At 39.5% G+C, this 21,666-nt stretch overlaps 1 long non-coding RNA gene across 1 annotated transcript; it reads left to right on the forward strand.

Annotated features, from left to right (window-relative positions):
* Window positions 1-661: 661 nt before the first annotated feature.
* Window positions 662-5,655, forward strand: LOC311304388. Its single transcript, XR_014629919.1, has 3 exons — window positions 662-771; window positions 1,170-1,331; window positions 5,452-5,655. It is a non-coding gene; the product is annotated as an uncharacterized lncRNA (long non-coding RNA).
* The last annotated feature ends 16,011 nt before the right edge of the window (window positions 5,656-21,666 follow it).

Raw genomic sequence — 21,666 nt, forward strand, 5'->3', positions numbered from 1 at the left:
AAAATGGACGACGTTAACGGTAGCAGCTACCTGAAGACAGATGGAAGAATTTGTCATTGAATAATCTAACCTGCGCGTGACGATAAGTGGGATTTAGAGTTTGAGAAGATGGAGAATTGTTCAACTGAATGATACGGTAAGCCAATATATGTTTTTTTTTTTTTTTTTTTTTTTTTTCGTTTCTACATTGTTTTCACGTATTTGGTTTGATTTTGCGAACGCGGTTTACTACCGTGGCCGCGCAAGCAATTCACTGACTCTGTTCCACCTGTTTACCAAGTAACGTTAACTTCGACATTTCATATAATAGGCAACCTTTACCATGCTATTTGCATGACGTGCATTTGATATATATTTTTTTCGTTTTAGGCTTTGTAATCTGATGGCCATTGTTAATGTAAGTGCTTTTAAGTAGTGTTACAGACAGTTATAGTCTATGTGGTAAAAAAAAAATGCTGTCAAATTCTGTCAGTTCTGTGATCGTGCTTTTGAATCGTTGTCAGAATTTTGCTAGCACATGAAAATCCATGTTCCTAATGCTGTTTTCAAATGTAGTAGGCCTATTCCTGATTGCCATCCCATGGTCCTAACAACTACTCCCTAATTCAAAGAAGTTAGACAGTGTTATCCTTCAAGCAGATAAGTAGAGATTATTCAGCAAATCTCATTAATTTGTAATATGTGCTGTCCTTTTTAAAAATTGTTTCAGGAATTTGCATCGCTGATGTCCAGCAATCTACATTTGCCAGAAAGTCCACGACTTATTTCCTGGTATGTAAACATTAAAGGGGTAGATGAAACCTAAAATGAAAAGCCATCATTTACTCACCCCACTGCAAAATATGTTTTTGTTAATTAGTGTTTTTATTTTGTTTCCAGTCCAGATATCTACAATTCTTACATGAAGAAGCATTTAATAGACACGTAAAAATTGTCTTGTTTTCTTAAAGAATAAGTCAAAATTAAGTGAGTTTATGCTTAAAACAAACAAAATTATATGCCAGTGCATTTTAGCATTCTAACCAATTTAAATTTTTAGTTGAAAAATTTAATTCATAGAACTATGAATAGACAACTACATCGAACCACAGTGGAACCCACAGTAGTTATTTTAATTATTAATATTATTATTTTATTTTTTTTATATATTTTTTTTTATTCCATTACAGGTCAATCTCTAAGCAACCAGTGCTGGATATTAAGTTTGGAAGGTCAAGGTGTGTGTGAAGGATCACAGCCTCTTCATCACTGGCCTGGCAGCGCTGTTTGCCTCCTCCTATAACTTCAGCTTGCAGTACCAGGAAGAGGCAGCACCTTGAGTTTGTTCAGAGGTTAGTCATTGGCATATTTGCCATTCATATATATGTATATATATATATATATATATATATATATATATATATATATATATATATATATATATATATATATATATTAGACTGAATTGTGTCACTAACCTTGACTTGACAGTATTTATTATGTTGACTACTGGTATGAACAATATGGCCCTGGTTTCCATACAGGGCTTAGCTTAAGCCAGGTCTAGGCCTTAATAAAATTAGGGTATTTAAGCAGCTTTTATAATAATGTATCATTAAAAAAAAAAAAACATTACTGGTGTGCATCTTGAGATAAAACAGTGGCAGTCATATATTTTAAGATATGTCAGTGCAAGTTGTTTTCAGTTGAAGGATTAGTGAAAATTCTGTCATTAATTACTCACCCTCATGTCGTTCCAAACCTGTAAGACCTTCGTTCATCTTCAGAACACAAATTAAGATATTTTTGATGAAATCTGAGAGGTTTCTGAACCACCCATAGACAGCAACGTCTTTGCAACTTTTAAGGCCCAGAAAGCTAGTAAAAACATTGTTTAAATAATCCATGTAACTAGTGCAACCTTAAAGGAGAACTCCGGTCAATTTTAACATTGAGCTCATTTTTTTGTAAATTTGGAGTGCTGTCAGTACAGAGAACAACGACAAAAATCGGTGTTGCCTACACCGTGTTATCCTCTTTTAAAAATTTGCACCCTGTTGACTTCAAGTTTTAAACCTGCTTTTAGCCTCTTAACATCCTTGATGTGTCATACAAGTGCCCAGCCATGTGAGTGATTCCTTCAGAGTGAACACGGGTGAATCTGACTGCAGTAGATGTGAAAGATATCTTGTTGAAACATCTACAAATGTCCGTATATAGGTGAAAATGCCCCTTGAAATCAATTTAAGGTGACAAATATTACCCCTTAATAAAAAATGTTAATTTCTGTCACTGCTGTAAACTGACCACTGCATAGAATATGAAAAATATGAATATCTTTGTCAGTCAGCTGTCAACAGGCCTAAACAAGCCATGGCACCAAGCACAGAAACACAATCAGTAAAATGTTATCTAATTATTATCAAGAAAACTTTGAAAATATCGATCGAGACATATTTTGTCAATATTGCACACCCCTAATGCATGGTATTAATTTAGATTTCTTCGGGTCTTAAAAAGCCTTAAATTTGACTTTAAAAAATGTGCAGAAACCCTGCTTCATAATATTTAGGTTGAACCACTGTAGCTATATATTTACCAATGTTTTTACCACTTTTCTGGGCTTTGACAGTTGCAATGATATTGATATCAATGGAAGGACAAAACTATCAGATTTCATCAAAAATATCTTCATTTGTGTCCCGAAGATGAACAAAAGTCTTGAGGGTGAGTAATAATGACAGAATTAAAAATTTTGGGTGCAAACATGCATTTTAGTCTGGTAAATCATCAGGGCATCCGCGGGGTCTTGAAAAGTATTAAAAGGTGATAAATCAATTTTGGGAAAATTAAGACCCTTAAAAAGTCTTATCACGGCTTTATAAAGTCTTAAATGTTGAAAGTATTTTTTCTGAATTAGCTGTCCAACAGTTTGAATCCCAAAAACATTGTAAAAGTGTGTGAATTTAGTACATAAAAAAACTAGGCTATTGTGGGTGCGTTCGTAAATTGCCTCTGAGAGCACCAGAGCGGGCAGGCGGGCGGAAGTTCAAAAGCACAATGCAGGGCTCGCAAAATCGCCTGCCCGACGTCCCGGGGCTATTGTGTTTTCCAGTCGGGCTACCAAAATGCATAACCAGCCTGCCCGACGGGCTATCTGAAATAGTGTTCGCTTCAGTCTTGTTATAATCAGATTCAGCGCGTTCTTCATCTTCAATCCGAAGCGGCGCCGAGCACGTCAGAAACAGAGTGGACAGGGTGTGTGTGTGTTCATCTGAGTCTCATTGGTCTGCGGTGCTCGTCAATGTCAGAATATTGAGATGACCAATCAAATCAAAGTAGGCGGGCTTTATGTTCACAAGAAGCTGCTGAGCGCGAATTTGAGCAGAGCGACTCAACGCTTCAGTTTACGGTCAAGTGCGAGATAAGATGTAAGTAGCTAAACTAAACATTTCATATTTGACAGCTTTTTTAGGTCATAAATGTGAAACAAATGACAAAAATAATCAGGCAAATGAATATACTTTTGTCGAATTTCGCCATTTGGAACTGAAAATAGGCCTATATAACGTGACTAATAATTAGTTTACTGTCATTGTGAGGGGACATTAGCATTAACAAAGCCGTTTTCATCATAGGCACAAGATTAATAATGAATGTGTACATGTTGAGAATTAATATACAATTTGTAGCCTTCAGTAAATTAAAAAAGTTCAGCTTTAGGTAGGGAGAAGAGATGGCAAGATGAGGAGACTGAGAGAAAAAGAAAGAGTGATGGATAAGAAGTGAGAGCAGGTATCATCTACTGCCTGCTGACATGGTTTTAAAGCTATTTCTTATCCTTTTTTGGCCTTCAAACGTCTTGAAATGGACATATCCGAGAAATAAAAAATGTGAACCCCCTAATAACCTTAAATGTAGGACCTCTTTGATTATAAAGCCCTGTCTACGGCCCTGTATTAGGAATAAGATCAATAATGAATGTGTACATATTGTGAATGAATTCAATAAACTTAGTTAGGCTACCTAGCTTTCCTAGTAGCTTTCAGTAAATGAATGCATCTGAGAAAATGATTCATAAATCAGCCTATCAGTTGACCCTGTTTACTTTTTTCACTGACAGACAAAAATGAAAAGCCTCTATCGGTCAAAGCTCAGCTTTAGGAGGGGAAGAGACAGAGCAACAGAAAAACAAAGAGAATAGGAGTGTGATGCTGATGAGGAGAGAAAAATAATCAGCTGCCCACTGACATGGTTTTAAAGCTATTGTTATCCAATTTTTTTGGCCTTCAAAACATCTTAAAATGCACATATGTAGATCAGAGAAATCAAAATTTTCTCAGGGGTGCCCCCGAACCCCCCCTAACTAGCATATCTCACATTCGGGACCTCAGTGATGAAAAAACCCTGCCATCTGCATGTTAATGAAACAAGTTAATAGTGAGCATTAAACCCTAAACTAAAGAGTTACTTATTATTTTTTTATCATACCCTCATTGGGGGCTGAGCCACCGACACAGACTGATTCATGTTCCATACTGGTCACACAAATTTCAGTTCAGTTAGAACCAGATGCATATTTGTTGATATTTGTGTTTTGAAAAAGTTTTTGATTCATTGTGTTGACTCCTAACCAATATTCTACATTAAAAATGTAGTCTTTTTATATGGGCTAGTAAAATTCATTTCGGGCTACCAAAATCTGGAAAGTGCCTGCCCGAAGGGCTACCAGCGATTTTGAAATTTTGCGAGCCCTGCAATCGCAAAAAAAAAAAAAAACTGGCGGTCCCAGTGCGTATTACGTATTACGTAGTGCATATAGTTTTTATCACAAACTAAAACTGTTAAGTTAAAAGTATCACTGATGTAAATGGTTACAGCTTGAAGTGGTGGTGAGGTATTAAAAAATATTGAGAAGGTCTTGAAAAAGTCTTGAAAAGGTATTAAAATTAACTTCAAGATTCCTGCATATACCCTGATCATGTTGTCATATATGCAATAAACATTGCAAGGCTTGCAATTAAGTTGAATTATTTCTGTCACAAAGGTTTGGGCTGGATTCTGGCAGTGTGTGCTCTATATAAACGGAGAGTCTAAAGACTGCCTTTCCACTGATACTCTGATGGCACCGGATGAGGGGATGATATTGTTAATGAGCCGGGTGATGAGTAGACAAAAGTTGTAGAATAAAACTTTAAATCTGGCAACCCCACTTCCAAAAATGTAGTTAGTTGACAGTGCGCATATAAACAGACACATTGAGTTGATGTATTTTACCAGGGCAGAAAAAATATCAGTTATTGATCACAACATCCAACATTGCATTTTTTTTTTTTCACAACATCCAACATTGCATTTTTTTTTTTTTTTTTCATGTTGTTCAGTTTTAGTCAGCTTTTGTGCTGTCTCTCTTTGTCAAAATATATACACTCAGTTAATAATATTTAATTGTTGTTTTTTTCTGCCTTTTAGACGCTTTCTTGACATCAATCCTGAACGTGGATCAAAAACAAAGAAAGGACAAGTAACTTCAAAGAAAACTGGCCAAGTTGTGCAAAACAAGAACACCACTGTAAGCCTACAGGTGTCCTCACTTCTGCGAAACCTTGCAGACTTTGAATGGGATTTCGTTTGCACTTTTATGGACTTCAAAAAAGAAACAGCATTTCACTGTCGTTATAAAGCTTGGAAGAGCAGGACATTTTTTTAATAGAACTCTGATTGTATTCATCTGAAAGAAGAATGTTATATACACCTAGGATGACTTGAGGGTGAGTAAATCATGTGCTAATTTAAATTTTTGGGTGAACTATTCCTTTAAGTGCTGACTGTTACCTGTTTGTTGTTAAGTGTTAAAATTGCATTTTATGTTTAAAAAGTAATTCAGCCAACATGTTCACAGAAGGCAATTTAACTAAATAAATGTTTTAAAACCCAGAAAATGTTGTTTTCTTTTTCCTAGTGTGACTACTCTTATGAAACCTTAAAGTATAATATTTTAATTATGTAATAATAAAAGCAGTATTCCCTGTAAAAATACAATTTATTGCTGTCGACAAGTTTAATAATGTAAAATGTGGTATATACTGTATTTGGTAATTACAGTGGAGTACTGTAAATGCTGTTTACTGTAGTAGTGTTGTAAAAATACAGTATGTGGATGGCAACCCAGCTGCCAGTATTTAACTGTAAATTTACAGTGAAAAGTTTTACAGTGTACATGCATGTGATACTGATGCATTTTTAAAGCTGTGGCATATGGTTATGGTACTTTGTGGATGTATTTGTCAAAAATGACAAAACACTGCATTATTGTATTAAAATACTATATTTGGTATTCACACAATAGACAAAATCTCCAACTATAGGCATTTAATTTCAAGGCATTCAGATATAAGATTTGTATCCCTAATATATGTGAAAGTATGTACTATAGAAATAAGTACATATATGCATGTATACATATATGCGTCATATATGCATGTATACATATATGCGTCATATATGCATGTATACATATATGCGTCATATATGCATGTATTCATATATGCATGTATACATATATGCGTCATATATGCATGTATACATATATGCGTCATATATGCATGTATACATATATGCGTCATATATGCATGTATACATATATGCGTCTTACATATATTTCACATTTATGTGCATATACGGGAAAATATATGGCACTTACATGAAAACGGCCATTTTTGATATATTTTGAAATATATGTTTCATATATGTATATGTGTTTTACATATATTAATTTTGCATATATTCTCATATATGCAGCAGACATACATGGGCACTAACATTATATATGTAATTTACATATATTGACATATATTACATTTCTGTATGGGAAAATTTTTGGCGTGCATATGATATGCAGTTTTCGCGTGCATATGATACGCACTGTATGGCGTGTAATACGCACGCACTTCCCACCCCTAATCCTAATTATATGCACGCAAAAAAAACAAAAAAACATTTTTGCCGTATAAATGGCACGAGAAATAACATTTGTGTTATAGTGATCGTGTTGCAGCGAATAGAGAGAAAACCCCTCTTGTGTGTCTGACCTGTTGTTACAGGTATGTTAGCCTGTTATTGTTACAGGAATGGTTACTGAGTAAACCTGCAAAGTCTTTTTGATACAAGGACAGTTTTCATCTATATAGCTGACTCTGCTACAGTGGCATAACAGATTAACAGCAGAGTATATCATTGTACTTTTAGAATTTTCTGTTATTCTGTGTTCATACTATCATATGTGGAAAGGTGGTCCTCGGAATGTTTTTAAACACTCATTGGTGGGCCATGAGTTGCAAAAGGTTGAGAACCCCTGAGTAGGCCCTCCAAGAGTCACATAAATATGGTTGCATCCTGGGAGAGTATAATTACAGACAGGCCATTTTGCCGTTAAAAAATGGTCACACTTTATAATAGGTGGCCTTAGTGTGCTTAAATGAAATACAAACAAGACTATGGGCCCTATCATACACCCGGCGCAATGCAGCGTCAGGCGCAGTTATCATTTTCACGTCCTGCGCCACGTTGTTTAAATAGCAAATGCATTTGCACCCATCTGTTCGCCCATGGGCATGCTGGTCTGGCAAACGAGGTGCGTTCAGACGCATTGTTGGCGCGTTGCTATTTTGAGTCAACTGAAATAGACTTTGCCATTGACCAACTGAAACCTGATCTAAAGTCAATGGCGAAATATTATTATTATTTTTTGTTATTTAAAGAGCGCGTTAGTAATGTGTACGGAAGAGGATTAGGGCCAAGCAATAATAATAATTAAAAAAAAAAACATCTCGAGATTAAAGTCACTATAATGCGAGATTAAACTCGTTAAATTTCGATAAAAAAGGTCTAAATACAATCTTGAGAATAAACTCATTACATTTCGAGAAGAAAGTCGTTGTGTTTCGAGAAAAAACTTGTTAAATTTAGAGGAAAAAAACTCGAAATACAATCTTGAGAATAAACTCATTAAATTTCGAGAATAAAGTCGTTGTGTTTCGAGAAAAAAAGTCGAAATGTAATGTAGAGAATAACGCATTCGATCAGTGTTCATTGCATAGCCTACTGATACCTCATCGAGGTTTCGTGGTTTCCCAGGATACCATAAGATGCATTATTAATCGTTGTTGGCTGTGTACGCCTCCATCCACAGAATGTAACGACTGTAACCATACAGCCATTAATGGCAATGCCGTACGGTTTTAATTTATATAGCTGTCCATATGCCAGAGTGCATTGGGCCAGCGCAAGTGTACTGGCGTCTTCTCAAGCGTCTCCTTCGTCGAAATTCCACACCTTGAGGATCAACAAGTTGAATAATGCGTCTTATGGTATCCTGGGAAACCACGAAACCTCGATGAATTTCATGTTGGACAAAAGCGAGTACATCGCGCAAATTGGACTGATTTTTTCTTCTAAAAAGATCTAGCCGACCTAGACCTAAGAATGTTCTATTCTTTGTTACTGAAAGAAAGTCTAAAATATAGCTTGACTAAGTGATCCAACTCTGCCATGTCCTCTATCAGTAGGCTGATCGAATGCGTTATTCTCTACATTTCATTTCGACTTTTTTCTCGAAACACAATTATTCTCGAGATTTAATGAGTTTATTCTCACGATTGTATTTCGAGGTTTTTTTCTTGAAATTTAACGAGTTTTTTCTCGAAACACAACGACTTTATTCTCGATATTTAATGAGTTTATTATCAAGATTGTATTTCGAGTTTTTTTCTTGAAATTTAACGAGTTTAATCTCGCATTATAATGACTTTAATCTCGAGATGGTTTTATTTTTTTATTATTGCTTGGTGCGTATACGCTTTGCTTATACCACATACAGGGATGCACAAACATGCCAAATATTAAAAATTAAAGGATTACAATGTATAAGATTAATAATGTGTATAAAAAGATATGGTAGAATCTGACTTGTCACGTCAATTGTCTGCTCGCGTGCTTTAACCTCGCGCATGAGCAGATCGTTTGCGCTCTGGTGTTCAGTTTTTCCGCTTGCAAATTCCGCCATGTAAATAGCGAACCGGCAATGGCGCGAGCGCAACTGGCTTTAAAAAGGGAGTGGCAAATGAGACTCTGATTGGTTTATTGCACGTTACACCCAAAAAACACCCATTGTGCTGTGCGCTTTAGACAATACGGTTAGATCGTTAAAATAGGGCCCTATGTTTTCACTGTGTAACTACATGTAATAAAAAAAAAAAAAAAAAATCACATTTATTGCAAACGAGTCTGATGTATGGGTAGATTTAGGGGTAAGTTTACATTTAGGGGTAAGTTTGTGCCGTGCGCTTTAGACAATGCGGTTAGATCGTTAAAATAGGGCCCTATGTTTTCACTGTGTAACTACATGTAATTCTAAAAATAAAAAATCACATTTATTGCAAACGAGTCTGATGTATGGGTAGATTTAGGGGTAAATTTACGATTAGGATTAGGGATTAGAATTATTTTTTATTTTTTTTTAAACCTTATGAATATAGATTTGTTTTTCCCTCTTCATCATCTTGGACATGTTACCTCATATTTTCCGCATCTTGGACATTATGTTTGACATGTTTGACTTGCCCTTCTATCTCTTTTTTGCCCAAATTTGGGGAGGCTCTTCAATTCCAGGTATGATACTCTCCCTGCACACAAAGTGAAGTCCACAAATAAATAGTTTACTCACTGTGGTGTGGAAGAACTTGACTGGCCTGCAAGCTCAGGCATGAACTCCATGAACACATCTGGGATAAATAGGAGCAGTTATTGTGAGCTAGACGCCATTGCCTACATCAGTGCCTGACCTCAATGGTGATCTTGTGTCTGAATGGAAGCAAATCCCTGCATCCATGTTCCAACATCTTGTGGAAAGCTTTCCAATAAAAGTGTAAGCTGTTGTAGCTGCAAAAGGAGGGATTAATGCTTGTTGCTATGCATTTTAAAAATAAATGTTCAGCAAGACACAAGTGTCACGGTTCACGGGTCTGTCTGTTCATTCTGTGTGTACTGTTCTGGTCTGATTGTCAATCTGCGTCAGCTGTGCTGACGAGCAATCAGATCAGCAGCAGGTGTGTCTCGTTTATTGGATCCAGTGTTTTTGTGACCTGACAACGATCTGACCCTGAGATGGATCCAGCGAGTGTCACCGAGCTGAGAGACATTTTGAATAACAACAACGCCCGTTTTGATCGTCAAGATGAGCAAATTACAGCGACCGGTCGAGCAGTTCAGGCCTTGGTAGCGCAGGTTTCGGATCTTACCACCCAGTTGCAACATCTAAGAGTCGAGCCTGCCCACGTGCCCACTGCGCCTGACCCGTCACCTGCTGTTCCACCCACGGACCGACCCATCAACAGCACGGAGCCTCGTCTGCCACCTCCTGCTGCTTATTCGGGTGATCCCCAACTATGTCGTGCATTTCTGACGAAATGTTCACTGTTCTTTGCTTTGCAGCAGTCATCTTTTCCCACTGAACAGTCCAAGGTAGCGTTCGCTGCTGTCAGGACGAGCTGCGCTATGGGGAACAGCAGTATGGGAACAGGGACATCAGTGTCTTGAGTCGTTCCAAACCTTCAGTGATGAACTAAGGAAGGTGTTCGATCGTGCTGTGTCTGGCAGAGAAGCGGCCAGAGTGTTGGCGGATCTACGGCAGGAGAACAGGTCGGTGGCAGACTACTCCATCGAGTTTCGGACGCTGGCCGCAGAGTGTAGGTGGAACAGCGAGGCGCAGTGGGACATGTTTCTGCATGGGTTGGCCGACCGTATCCAAAACGAGATCTACACTATGGACTTACCCGCAACGTTGGATGGTTTGATTGACCTGGCCATTCGAGTGGACTCACGGCTGCAGCGTCGAGACCTTCACATGCAGAGAAGTCTGGTCCCGGACATGGAGATTCGTCCTGTCATCCCTCCATACGATACGGTCGGCCCCTCATTCGATCCCGAACCCATGCAGGTGGGCAGAGCTCGCCTCTCCCGGGAGGAGCGGGAACGGAGAAGAGCACAGGGACTCTGTCTCTATTGTGGAGCCGCGGGACACTTTGCGGTCAAGTGCCCGGTAAAAGTCAAGGCCCGTCAGTAGAGAGGAGGTTACTGACGGGTGGCATTTCCTTGGATGAACCCTCCCGAGAATCTACGCTCCTCCCGGTGAGACTGCTGTGGGCTGTGTCTCATCATCAGTGTGACGCTTTGGTGGACTCAGGGGCAGAGGGGAGCTTTATGGACCAAGACCTGGCGTGCAGACTTGGGATTCCGATCATTCCCATCACTCAGCCCATCTCCGTCAACGCTCTGGGTGGTCAACTATTGTCTTCCGTCACACACTCTACCGGACCGGTGAGTCTAGTCACGTCAGGCAACCACGTGGAGGAGATTCGGTTCCTCCTCATTGACTCTGCTTTTGCTCCTGTAGTTTTGGGTCTGAGGGGGTGCGCATGGATCCCGACAAGATTCAGGCAGTGGTGGATTGGCCAACTCCAGATTCCCGCAAGGCCCAGCAGAGGTTTCTGGGTTTTGCCAATTTTTACCGACGTTTTATTCGCAACTATAGCCAACTAGCTGCACCACTGACTGCCTTGACCTCCACCATGATGACTTTCAGGTGGTCTAGTGCAGCCGAAACTGCATTTACCAAACTCAAGGACTGCTTTGTTTCAGCCCCCATTCTTGTCGCCCCTGATTCCTCTCGTCAGTTTGTGGTGGAGGTCGACGCGTCAGAGGTGGGGGTAGGTGCGGTTCTCTCCCAGCTCTCCTCCGCGGACGGCAAGGTACATCCATGCGCTTATTTTTCTCATCGCTTGTCACCCGCCGAACATAATTACGACATTAGTAATAGAGAATTGTTGGCAGTCAAGTTAGCCTTGGAGGAGTGGCGTCATTGGTTGGAGGGCTCGGGGGTACCTTTCATTGTTTGGACCGACCACAAGAATCTTGAATACATCAGATCCGCTAAACAACTTAACTCTAGGCAGGCTCGGTGGGCACTTTTTTTTGGTCGATTCGATTTTTCCATTTCTTACCGCCCAGGTTCCAAGAACATCAAGCCTGACGCTTTGTCCCGTATTTTTGACCAATCAGAACGCCCGGTTTCTCCCGAGTTCATCGTTCCACAGAGATGTGTGGTTTCAATGCTAACTTGGGAGATCGAATCGAAGGTCCGCACGGCCTTACATGGGGTAGTTCCTCCGCCCGGGTGCCCACGGGGTCGGTTATTCGTGCCAGAGAGGTTGCGGTCCAACGTTATTCAGTGGGGTCATTGTTCCAAGGTGGCTTGTCATCCAGGAGTCAATCGTACTATTTTTCTCATTAAGCAACGGTTCTGGTGGCAAACTATGGCTCGCGACACTCATCGTTTTGTATTGGCCTGCTCGGTCTGTGCCAGTTGTAAGACTTCTACTCGACCTCCGGCTGGGTTCCTTCAACCGTTGTCAGTTCCTTCGAGACCCTGGTCACACATTGCGCTAGATTTCGTTACAGGCCTCCCTGCCTCACAGGGTAACATGGTGGTTTTAACCGTGGTGGACAGGTTCTCGAAGGCTACTCATTTCATCCCTCTGCCCAAATTACCTTCTGCCAGAGAGACAGCGGTTGCTGTCATGGACCACGTTTTTCGTATTCATGGCCTCCCGACAGACGCGGTCTCTGACAGGGGTCCCCAGTTTATATCCAAGTTTTGGAGAGAGTTTTGTCGGTTGCTGGGGGCCAGTGTCAGTCTTTCCTCAGGGTTCCATCCCCAGAGCAACGGTCAGACAGAGAGGGCCAACCAAGATTTAGAACGAGGGTTACGATGTTTGGCGTCACAGAATCCGTCCTCTTGGAGTCAGCATATCTCATGGGTTGAGTACGCTCATAACTCATTACCGGTGTCGTCCACGGGCCTGTCTCCGTTTGAGTGTAGTTTAGGGTACCAGCCACCAATTTTTCCCAGTCTGGAATCCGAAGTCGCGATTCCCTCTGCTCACGAATTCGTCCAGAGGTGCAGACACATCTGGAGAACAGCCAGAGAGACTCTCCTCCAGGTGGGTTTGCGCACCAAGGCCCAGGCCGATCGCCACCGGTCGAAGCCTCCCGTCTAAAAGTGGTCAAAAAGTGTGGCTTTCATCTACTGATATTCCTCTCCGCTCCGTTTGTAGAAAGCTTGCTCCCAAATTCATTGGCCCGTTTACCGTCACCAAGATCCTTAGTCCGGTGACGGTCTGCCTCAAACTTCCTCCGGCGTACCGGAGAATTCATCCCGTCTTCCATGTTTCAAAGATTAAGCCCCTTATTCGTTCTGCTATTAATCCGCCTACCTTATTTACCTTATTTACCTAATTTACCTTACACTTACCTGGTAACTACCCCCACCGCCGCGAATCGTAGATGGGGAGCCAGTTTATTCGGTTAATCGTATTCTGGACTCAAGGCGGAGGGGACGCGGATTCCAGTATTTGGTGGACTGGGAGGGCTACGGTCCAGAGGAGAGGAGTTGGGTTCCTGCCCGGGACATATTGGATCACTCCCTTATCGATGATTACAATCGCCAGGTAGGACCCTCTGGAAGCGTCAGGTGACGCTTCTAGGGGGTGGGGTAATGTCACGGTTCACGGGTCTGTCTGTTCATTCTGTGTGTACTGTTCTGGTCTGATTGTCTATCTGCATCAGCTGTGCTGACGAGCAATCAGATCAGCATCAGGTGTGTCTCGTTTATTGGATCCAGTGTTTTTGTGACCTGACAACAAGAGCATCAGAGAGGTCAAGCACTGATGCTGGGAGCTGCTTCCTTGCTAGCTATTTCTTCACTGTTTCTGATTTGGATCTTGCTTTGTGCACAGGGGTATTGACATTTTAGAACTGGTAGCACATACGGTAGTTCTCTAGAATGTCATTGTATGCTGTAGTATTGAGATTTCGGTAACCCTTCCTTTTACAATCCCCTAATTACTAGGTATTTGAAAGAGACAACAGAGAAACTGCCACCAAGCTCAAATCCTCAGCTGACCACCCACCGATCACACTCTCCTCCACAGATGTCTGCAATGCACTGAGCAGGATCAGCGCGCACAAGGCTGCTGGACCAGACAACATCCCTGGACGCGTACTCAGGGCATGTGCGGAGCAGCTCGCTGGGGTTTTTACAGACATTTTCAACCTGTCTCTTGCCCAAGCAACTGTACCAACATGCTTTAAATGCACTTCCATTGTGCCAGTGCCAAAACACTCCAGCCCGAAGTGCCTTAATGACTACCGCCCTGTAGCACTCACACCCATCGTAATGAAGTGCTTTGAGCGGCTGGTCCTGGCACACCTAAAAGACTCTCTACCATCCACATTGGACTCACACCAGTTTGCCTACCGTAGCAATAGGAGCACAGAGGATGCAGTCTCCATGGCACTGCACTCTGTGCTCACACATCTGGACAATAAGAACACTTATGCACGCATGCTGTTTGTTGACTTCAGCTCAGCATTCAACACTGTCATCCCAACTAAGTTAATAGCCAAACTTGGAGACCTGGGCTTCAACACCTCCATGTGCAACTGGATTTTGGACTTCTTGACCAACAGACCCCAGAATGTTCGATCAGGCTCCAACTGCTCCACATCCATCACACTCAACACTGGTGTACCACAGGGCTGTGTGCTAAGCCCGTTCCTCTACTCCCTCTTCACCTCCGACTGCAAGCCTGTGTACGGATCTAATTCCATCGTCAAGTTTGCGGACGACACTACGGTGATTGGTCTCATCAGCAACAACGATGAGACTGCCTATAGGGAGGAGATCAAGCACCTGGCCACATGGTGCACCGAAAATAACCAGCTCCTCAACACCACCAAAACGAAGGAGCTCATCGTGGACTTCAGGAAAGTGTCAAGAGGCACACACGACACCATCCACATCAATGGAATGGCTGTTGAGCGTGTCTCCAGTTTCAAGTTCCTGGGGACCCACATCTCGGCGGACATGACCTGGACAACCAACACCTCCAGCCTGGTCAAGAAGGCTCACCAGCGCCTCTTCTTCCTGAGGACACTGAGGAAGAATCAGCTTTCCTCCACTATCCTGGTGAACTTCTATCGCTGTGCAATAGAAAGCATCCTGACCAACTGTGCTACAGTGTGGTATGGGAGCTGTTCTGTTGCAGAGCGCAAGGCACTGCAGCGGGTGGTGAAAACCGCCCAGCGCATCACTGGGACTCCACTACCTGCCATCGAGCACATCCAGAGGAAACGCTGTCTGCATCGAGCTCGCAGCATCCTTAAGGACTCCTCTCACCCAGCCCACAGACTGTTTTCTCTCCTGCCTTCCGGCAGGCGTTTCAGGTGCCTCCGGACCAGGACCAGCAGACTAAAGAACAGTTTTTTCCCCAGAGCTGTCTCTTTATTAAACTCTAACCCTCATTGATCCCACTCCCCTTATATACTGATTGACTCTCCTCTCCCTCCTCACACCTGCCTCCATTTTGTTATTTGCAATACTATAATGTTCATTTGCACTGCTGACTGTTATTACAGTAACAACTGTTTACATATGCATCTTGCACTACTACCTTGACTGGAATATGCTCATTTGCACTGCCGACTGTTTATTTACAGTACCGACTGTTATATATACATTGCAATATCGTACCTTAACTGTAATATGCAATTACTTTCCACTGCACTCACTCGGATAGCTTCTGTCCAAACTTTATTTGCACTACTTTAAATCCATTGTTATACTGCTCATTAGCCTAACTTATACATATATCTATTTGTAAAATTCTGTTTATAGTAATATCCATCTGTATATTATGCTCACATTCTGTTTATAGTAACAGCCATCTGTATATATATTCATAGTACATATCTATCTGTAAAATTCTGTTTATAGTAACAGCCATCTGTATATTATATTCAGTACATATCTATCTGTAAACATTCTGTTTATAGTAATAGCCATCTGTATATTATTATATTCAGTACATATCTAGCTGTAAATTCTGTTCACAGTAATAGTTATCTGTATATTATATTCATAGGACAATCTATCTGTAAATTTTTGTTTATAATAGTATTCAACTCTATATTTATTCAGTACATATCCATGTTCTGCACTTATGAACCACTGTATATCCTGCACTTGCTGCTATTGCACTTCTGGTTAGACCTAAACTGCATTTCGTTGCCTTGTACCTGTACTTGTGTAATGACAATAAAGTTGAATCTAATCTAATCTAATCTAATCTATTTACCTGGTAAATACATGGTAAGTTATAGTTGGTTATTGGTAATTACCACAGGTAACAAGTATGTAAATGCAGAGAAACTACAAACTAATTACTAGGTATTTACCTGGTAAGCATATGGTAAATTATAGTATTTTAGTGTGTAATTACTTAAGGTGATTAGTATGCAATTACAGAGAAACTACCAGGGAAAAAAAACACCACTGTTAAATATCAACTCAACAAAGTACTGTGTACTTGTTACCTGTTTAGGTTGGTAATAACTCAGATTTAATTGTGTACTTCCTCAGAATATAGGCAGACAATTTTTAGAAACACCTCCAGTATTACCCATCAATTCAAGTTAGGTTTGTAGTTATCCTAGGGTTATGTTGGTAACAGTCCATGTTTATTTATTACTATCTTGAAATTAAGACGGTAGTTTCCAATAAATTACCTTGTCTTACATAGTTGTTGTTCATTGCTACACCCATTTATAGAGGGTTTATCAAATAATTTACCTTACACTTACCTGGTAACTACCCCGCAGGAACAGTTTTCCCTAATGTCATGGCACATCTTAAATACTGGGTATGTTCTTGCAGATGTTTTTACAATTTACTCAGTAAGTAAAGTGCAACTGTACTGTAAAAGGAAGCCTTGTTTATTTCCATGGTATTACCGGAATTGTACCATATAACCTGATCATTCCCTTTTCCATATAGTCACAATTTTTTACCTCGTATGTCCTGCAACGTTACCAAGGAAAACATCACAATTTACTCAGTAAGTAAAGTGAAACTGTACTGTAAAAGGAAGCCTTGTTTATTTCCATGGTATTACTGGAATTGTACCATATGATCTGATCATTCCCTTTTCCATAGTCACATTTTTTTTTTTTTTACCTCGTATGTCCTGCAACGTTACCAAGTAAAACATGACAATTTACTCAGTAAGTAAAGTGCAACTGTACTGTAAAAGGAAGCCTTGTTTATTTCCATGGTATTACCGGAATTGTACCATATAATCTGAATCATTCCCTTTTCCATAGTCACATTTTTTTTTTTTTTGACCTCGTATGTCCTGCAACGTTACCAAGGAAAACATGACAATTTACTCAGTAAGTAAAGTGCAACTGTACTGTAAAAGGAAGCCTTGTTTATTTCCATGGTATTACCGGAATTGTACCATATAATCTGAATCATTCCCTTTTCCATAGTCACATTTTATTTTATTTTTTCTCGTATGTCCTGCAATGTTACCAAGGAAAACATGACAATTTACTCAGTAAGTAAAGTGCAACTGTACTGTAAAAGGAAGCCTTTTTATTTCCATGGTATTACCGGAATTGTACCATATAACCTGATCATTCCCTTTTCCATATAGTCAGAATTTTTTACCTCGTATGTCCTGCAACGTTACCAAGGAAAACATGACAATTTACTCAGTAAGTAAAGTGAAACTGTACTGTAAAAGGAAGCCTTGTTTATTTCCATGGTATTACCGGAATTGTACCATATAATCTGAATCATTCCCTTTTCCATAGTCACTTTTTTTTTTTTTACCTCATATGTCCTGCAATGTTACCAAGGAAAACATGACAATTTACTCAGTAAGTAAAGTGCAACTGTACTGTAAAAGGAAGCCTTTTTATTTCCATGGAATTACTGGGATTTTACCCTATAATCTGTAATAGCTACGTAGCTATTACAGATTATAGGGTAAAATCCCAGTAATCTCATGAGAATACGTGTGTATTTTAACGTAAAGTGTAATTCTACCATACATACATTTACTTACGTTTTATACACACAGAAACGTATAATACTGACGTATTTACAGCACTAAAACGTAAAATGTTTACGTATTAACAGCACAAAAACTGAACAACTCTACCGACGTAAATATTTGTACGTATTCTTATTTATGCATATTAAAATCGTGGCATTAATGTTTTGACTCTATTGCATTCAAATGTGTTATCAATTACGTTTTCAGTCGTATTTATGCAGTTTACTCAAGAAATAGACTAATAACATTTCGCTCTGTTCGTGCATTCTGCTGCAAACTCGTTTCGGAGGATTAGCCTACATGCAGTTAAACAAGAATACACTTTAAAACCTTAAAAATACCTTATTTAATCGTTTAACCATTTTAATATTTAGTTTATTTACAGTGAGACACAAAATGTGTTTTCTCCAATAGAACAATAATACACCAAAACCCAACATAAATTCACAAAAGACATCAATTTTATTATACTTGATATAATCCAAATCTTTAGAATCCATACGTTTGCAAGAAAGAGATCCAAATTCAGCCCTTTATCCAGTGAGTGATCTTCATCTCCATTTCACAGGCTATCACAGCAGCAGCGCAGTCCGTAACTGTCAAATCCCGCGCTGCGGCGCTCGTGATGAATTCAAATTCAAAAATTGCGCCCTCAAGAAGCGTTACAACATGTTTTACGGCAGTGATATCAAACGCTCATTGGCTCTCGCCTGTTCGTCTATGTTCGTCACAGATTGCGACATGCCGTATTTCAGTCGGTAAACTACATTTGAAATGGAGAAGCACGCGCGCCTTCACACAGAGCGAAGCCGGATTAAAATTTTCATGGATTAATAACTTAAATTCTGCTCTGTACCTCATTCAAAACTATTATATACTGAAAGAGAGGACTGTGACTGCAACACATCGTCATGTGAACGACTTTTGGTACCGGTTTTGACATTTTCGCAATAAATAAATTATTGTGATTACACGTATGTTGTTTTTCTTAATAATTGTAGCCTATGTATAGGTATGTGACAAACTGACCTATATACGCACGAGCGCTTTGTTCCCGCGGCTGTGTTCTCAGCAGGTGATCAGCGCCAGGCGACTTAGGAAAGCTGTCATATCTTTGCTTTGTGAATACCTCTAAAGCCCATATACTAGTGACATAAATTACGTCATCACGTTGATTCTCACGTTCGAATTTCCAAGATGGCTGCCGTAAGAAGAAAGCTATAAGCGAAGCAACATTTCTCTCGTGTTTGGCGTCAAAATCTGCTATGAAGGTGAGTATTTTTTTGTTTCAAACCCAATACTTTTGATAGAATATACATTTAACTTGAATTAGGTGAACATTGAATTAGGTAACATTCGCATGTGTTTTTTTACGATCCGCAAGTGACGTTGTTGTCAAAAGCTGAATCGGCCATTCAATCATATTGGCTTCCAAAACTTCTCCCAGTTTTCATCAATCCGTGCAGTATTTTTCAAAGTAATCATACAGAACGATGGTTTAGAATCTCTAGATTACATTATTGGCATGATTTAGTCAAACATATAAATAAATACCATGGATGGCTATGGATTTGTTTAGGAACAACTGTGCTTCTGGCTGCCTGCTAGGTCATGTGACCCGTTTCTAGCAAGCTGATTGGCCAAATCTTACAAACATTTTAGCCCATGTGTGCTGTATTATTCTGCACAGAGTTGGTAAAATTGAATTATTTTCACAATTACTGAAATGTCTTTAGTACTTGAAGGCCTCATTGCTGTGTGTTGTGAGAATGAATTTCTTTGGCCTACACTGCAAAAAATGCTTTTCTTACTTCTTACTTATTTTTGTTTTGTTTCCAGTCCAAATATCTAAAAATTCTTAAATCAAGAAGCAAGAAGCATTTACTAGAGAAGTAAAATGACATAAGAAATTCTATTTTGTTTTAAGATAAAAAGAAAGTCATTTAAGTAATTTTTGCTTAAAACAAGCAAAATTATCTGCCAATGGGGTAAGAAAAAAAAAATCTGAATTCGAATGGAAAACAAGATTATTTTTCTTACCCCATTGGCAGATAATTTTGCTTATTCTAAGCAAAAATTACTTAAATGACTTTCTTTTTATCTTAAAACAAAATAGATTTTCTTATGTCATTTTACTTCTCTAGTAAATGCTTCTTGATGTAAGAATCTTTAGATATTTGGACTGGAAACAAAACAAAAATACTAATTAAGCATTTTTTGCAGTGTACTGATGTTTATTCTTAAAAAAATTCAACATACATACATTTATTGATTGCTAAATGATAAATAATATAATCATCAAATAATATTACTTCTGAGAAATAAATAATTGTCTATTTTGTAGGTATTTTTACTAATGGGCGGGCCTTCTTGATGAAACAATGCCAGTGGTTGGAAAATAACTTGACTTCCATATCATCCAAGGTGAGTCGTTTTTCATCCTAATTGAAATAAATAGAATTATGGAGTAGTAGTCTTAATATGTATATATTTATTTTAAATTATACTGAAAAACTGGAGTAGGTCGTGTGGTGTTTACATATTTATATTTCCACAACAACAAAATAGAAATTTCTTCTAGATGAGCAATTTTGGAACTGCATTCAATATTCATGAATTAAATTGGATATAAATTAAATAAAAACTTCTTTTTTTCCCCTAGGTTATACCATCATGCCACCAAAGAAAAAGTCAAAGCGGGGATCGTTTTCTCCTCAGCCAGGCCTGTCTCGTCAGTATTTGATGGAACATTTCACTGCTGTACCAGCTAATCATGAGGAGCTAAAGAATGGTCACATGTTACTCTCATTCATCTCTAATGACCATTCTTGGACGAATGTTGTCCGGGATATAAGTAACAAAATTCCTGGAATCTCAATTCTACAGCATCAAGTGGTATCCCTTGTGTCCAGATCATTACACAGATTTAAGAACCTCTCTCGTGATGCAGAGATGGCAAAGTTTAAGGAGATCTGCGATGAAGTTTTCCCTGTACATCACTCCCCTAGTTCCGGGACTGATCCTCCTACATCTATGAGTGACGAACCCACCTCTCCACAGTTAGAACCTACATCATCAGTTGAGAATACACCTTCAGCCTCAGCCTTGACCCCTGAATCGATCACCCTTCCACAGCTAAGGGGAGATGTCTCGACTCCACGAAAACTCAAAATGAGGAGAAGACTGGATCTCATGGCAAAATCTAGAAGTGAAATGAAGCAAAAGCATGCTATGGAGATGAAGTTGTTAAGAAAGAAGCTGAGACAGCATAAGAGTGTGAAGTACCTGAACCAGTGTCTTAAAAGGAAAGATGAAATGAACATGAACTGAAAACCACAAAATGTGCTACTGAACTAGAGGAAACTAAATTTAAGTTGGCCAGACTGAAAATGAAGCACTGCAGATTGAAGCAATCCAACAAGAACAGGCGTCTTACTACCGTTAGTAAAAAACTTCATGAGAATGACCATACTAGACTCTCAAACTTGTTAACTGAAAAAGATGACGAGATAAGGTACTTAGAGAATGAAACACTCTGTCTTAAAGAATCCATTACTAATGAAGCGTCTGTTGTGGAGAAAAAAACTAAGAAAGATGAGAAAACGTTCTCATTAGATATGAGACAGATGGTGTATGATTCAATAATCAACCAAGTTCCTACTAAGAATAT

Source organism: Rutilus rutilus (assembly GCF_951802725.1).
Source record: "Rutilus rutilus genome assembly, chromosome: 15".
Lineage (NCBI taxonomy): Eukaryota > Metazoa > Chordata > Actinopteri > Cypriniformes > Leuciscidae > Rutilus > Rutilus rutilus.